A 4,785-nucleotide genomic window follows, 5' to 3' on the forward strand; every position below is an offset into this window, starting at 1 on the left:
ACATGGACTTTAATGTTTATATCCAAGAAAAATTGTTATTAGCATCTCTTATCTTTTTATCTTACTAATTCTTAATACCTTGCTTGTTAAATGGTTAATCTAGATTTGTGTTGTATAACACTTGGTACATCGAATGCTTGATCCTTCATAGTTTTCGGCCGACATCGTTGTTATGATAGGAACTTGATTTGTTGTTAACATAAGCTAGCAACATGAATGCCTGATGATATTTATAAGTATGGTGTTACTTAGACAAGATAATTAATATGATCATGTTAATACTTTATAATGAGCCATTAATGATAAATCATCCAATTAGAACCTCCTTTGTGTGTGGTTTCTAGTTGAGTAATAAAAAGAGTTTATATTATATTTATTTGAAATACCATTAGTGAATCCTCTAACCTTGACATTTGTTTTTATCATTGTTTAATCCTTACATTAATCTTCCATCTCAAAGTTCTCATTAATTTCTTCCTCTTCTTCTTTTTATTATTATTATTACTACTATTACTACTACTACTACTACTACTACTACTACTACTATTAATATTATTACTATTACTATTATTATTATTATTATTATTATTATTATTATTATTATTATTTACATTCTTGTCATATGTTATGTACGTTAAGTATGCTCTGTGTTTGATCAAGGATCCTGACATTGTTGGTCTTGCCTTGTTCATTCGCATCAGAAATCTGTTTATATTATATAATATATCTCTTTGATCTTTTCATAAAATCAGTATATAGGCTGGAAACCTGTGACCCGATCTTTTAGATCATTCTCAGGTATAACAACGCCACGTACTAAGTATTATTATTATTATTATTATTATTATTACTATTATTATTATTATTGTTATTATTGTTGTTGTTGTTGTTGCATTTTTATTTATAATTTATACAATTAACCTCTCTGTGGTTCGACCCCGGTCTTGCCGGGTTATTTATTACTTCGACACTCCTGCACTTGGGAGAAGACATCAATCTTTTGATCGTGTCAAGTTTTTGGCGCTGTTGCCGGGGAGGTAAGTATTGTATCAATTTTATATTTCTTTTATTTTCTTTTGTCTTTACTTTTATTTGTTTTTCTAATTTTGTTCTTTTTCTTTTTCTTTTTCTTTTCTTTTCTTTTGCACTTGCATGAGAGTTTGGACACGTACATTAAGTGGTAGACTTTCTAGGAAATCCTCATTTTCTTTAGAAAACATGGCCGAAGAAGATAACCAGTCAATTCATAATGAGAATAATGAGAATAATCATGTGAGAACACTTAGAGATCACATGAATCCAACAAGAACAAGTGCACCATCATGTATTGTTTTTCCTCATGATGCTTCTCATTTTAATTTTAAGCCAGGTATTATTCAACTTTTACCCACTTTTCATGGCTTAGAATTAGAAAATTCATATTTGCATTTAAGAGAATTTGAAGAAGTTTGTAACACCTATAATGACTTAAATTGTAGCATGAACACCATCAGATTAAAGCTTTTTCCTTTTTCATTAAAAGATAAAGCTAAAACATGGCTACAAAATATTAGGTCAGGATCCATTCGTGCTTGGGATGAAATGCAACAACAATTTTTAAAGAAGTTTTTTCCGTCTCACAGAACAAACTCTTTCAAAAGACAAATCACCACTTTCACTCAAAAACCAGGAGAAACATTTTACAAGTGTTGGGATAGATATAAAGACTTGCTTAATACCTGTCCTCATCATGGTTTTGAAACATGGAGATTGGTCTCACAATTTTATGAAGGGTTAACACCTAAAGATAGGCAAATGGTGGAATTGATGTGCAATGGAACTTTTGAAGATAAAGACCCTGATGAAGCAATGGAGTACCTAGACTTGCTAGCTGAAAATGCTCAAAATTGGGACACCACAGGTACGTGTGAGGCACCAGGTAAAACTCAACCTCATACATCTAATGGAGGCATGTACAACCTTAGGGAAGATCATGACCTCCAAGCCAAATTTGCATCTTTAGCCAGAAAAGTTGAGGCACTAGAATTAAAAAAGAGTGGTCAAATAAAATCTGTTCAAGAAATTGTGTGTCAAATTTGTGAAACTAATGAACACTCAACCAATGATTGTCCAACTTTGCCTTCTTTTAAGGAATGTCTCCATGAACAAGCCAATGCTTTAAATAGTTTCCAAAGGCCAAGTCATAACCCATACTCGCAAACGTACAACCCTAGTTGGAGAAATCACCCAAATTTCAGTTGGAAGAGTGGTAACAATAATGCACAAACTTCACAGCCACCATTTCAAGCACAACATAATTTTCAAAATTCTCATGGATATGCACCTCCTTATATTCCCCCTCCTAGAAGAAATCTTGAGGAAACACTGCATGCATTCATTGAAAAGCAAGAGACAATCAACACTCAAAATGCTCAAACCATGGCAGATCTAAAAGATACTCTTGCAAAGTTCACATCTGCTCTTAGTTTTCAGGAGAAAGGTAAGTTTCCATCTCAACCCCAGCAAAATCCCAAAGGGCAATACAATTCAAGTGCAAGTGGTTCCGGAAGCCAACATATGGATCAAGTCAAATCAGTCACAACTCTCTGCAGTGGTAAGGTTATTGAAAAACCCGTTCTTGAACCTTGTGCGAAAGAAGATGAGTTAGTCTCTGAGGGTAAGGAAAGGGTTGAACCTGAACACTGCAATGAGAAGACTGATTCCCCACCAGCACTTCCATTTCCTCATGCCATGACCAAATAAAGGAAAGTCAATCACAATTCTGAAATCTTTGAAACTTTCAAACAGGTAAGGATCAATATACCTTTGTTAGATGCTATTAAACAGGTACCGTCTTATGCTAAATTTTTGAAAGATCTGTGCACTGTGAAGAGAAAACTGAATGTGAAAAAGAAAGCCTTTTTAGCCGAACAAGTAAGTGCCATTCTTCAGAATGATAATGCTTTGAAATATAAAGACCCTGGTTGTCCTACAATTTCTTGCTTTATTGGAGAACATAAAATTGATAGAGCTTTACTTGATCTTGGAGCTAGTGTGAATTTACTTCCATATTCGGTTTTTCAAAGTCTCAATCTAGGTGAGTTAAAACCTACTTCTGTAACTCTTTTACTTGCTGATAGATCTGTAAAAGTGCCTAGAGGAATAGTTGAAGATGTGTTAGTACAAGTTGATAAATTCATCTTTCCTATTGATTTTATTGTCTTGGATACACAACCTGTTGAAGCATGCAATTCAATTCCTGTTATTTTAGGACGTCCATTTCTTCCAACTTCTAATGCATTGATTAATTGTAGGAATGGAGTGATGAAGTTATCTTTTGGAAACATGACATTGGAGATGAATGTTTTTAACATTTGCAAGCAACCTGGAGATGATAATGATTTACAGGAAGTAGATTTTATTGAAAAATTAATTTGTGATCAATTTGAAAATACTTCCAGTGAAACTGAGTTTAATGAATCTGATGATTTGCAAATGGTTTATTTTCAGGAAGAATCAAAGGCAAATAGTTGGAGACCAAAAATTGAGGAATTGCCACCACAATCAATTGAGTCCATACATTCAAGTGTTCAACCACCAAAACCCGATTTGAAGCCATTACCATTTAATCTCAAATACTCATTTTTGGGAGAAAATGAAACTTTTCCGGTAATAATTTCTTCCAAACTTAATGTTCATCAAGAAGGTAAGTTATTACAAACTCTGAAAATGCACAAAAATGCATTAGGATGGACCATAGCTGACATAAAAGGAATTAGTCCTTTGATTTGCACACACAAGATTTATTTGGAGGAAAATGCTAAACCCTCTAGAGAAATGCAACGAAGGCTTAATCCTAATATGAAAGAAGTAGTGAGAAATGAAGTCATTAAGCTTCTAGTTAATGGAATCATTTATCCTATTTCTGACAGCAAATGGGTAAGTCCTACCCAAGTTGTACCTAAAAAGTCTGGAGTTACTGTGATAACAAATGAGAAAAAAGAGTTAATTCCAACTAGGACTATTACTGGTTGGCACATGTGCATTGACTATAGGAAACTTAATTCAATGACTAGAAAAGATCATTTTCCTTTACCTTTCATGGATCAAATTCTAGAAAGAGTTGCAGGTCATGAATTTTATTGTTTTCTAGATGGTTATTCGGGTTACAACCAAATTGAAATTGCATTTGAAGATCAAGAGAAAACTACTTTCACATGTCCATTTGGTACATTTGCATACCGAAGGATGCCTTTTGGATTATGTAATGCACCAGTCACATTCCAAAGATGCATGCTTAGCATATTCAGTGATATGGTTGAATGTTTTCTTGAGATTTTTATGAATGATTTTTCTGTTTTTGGTGATTCATTTGATGATTGTTTAACTAACTTGGAAAAGGTTTTGAACAGGTGTGAAGAGAAGAATCTTGTGCTAAATTGGGAAAAATGTCATTTTATGGTAACAAACGGCATTGTACTTGGTCACATTGTTTCATCAATAGGAATTGAGGTTGACAAATCTAAAATCGAGTTAATTGCTAACTTGCCAACACCAAAATCTGTTAAAAACGTTAGATCATTCTTAGGACATGCTGGTTTTTATAAATGGTTCATCAAAGATTTTAGTGTAATATCTAAGCCATTGTGTAACCTTCTAACTAAGGATAATGTTTTTGAATGGACTGAACATTGTGAAGAAGCCTTTGTTAAACTTAAAAACTTGCTTACTTCTGCTCCTGTCATTCAACCTCCTGATTGGTCATTACCTTTTGAAATAATGTGTGATGCTAGTGATTATGCCGTG

The 4,785-nt window shown here is 33.4% G+C and overlaps 1 pseudogene; it reads right to left on the reverse strand.

The window, feature by feature from the left end:
* Nucleotides 1–1,625: 1,625 nt before the first annotated feature.
* On the reverse strand, nucleotides 1,626–1,736 carry LOC127904132 (small nucleolar RNA R71; annotated as a pseudogene).
* Between the last annotated feature and the right edge of the window lie 3,049 nt (nucleotides 1,737–4,785).

The sequence above is a fragment of the Populus trichocarpa genome, chromosome 12 (assembly GCF_000002775.5).
Source record: "Populus trichocarpa isolate Nisqually-1 chromosome 12, P.trichocarpa_v4.1, whole genome shotgun sequence".
NCBI classification, from domain to species: Eukaryota; Viridiplantae; Streptophyta; class Magnoliopsida; order Malpighiales; family Salicaceae; genus Populus; species Populus trichocarpa.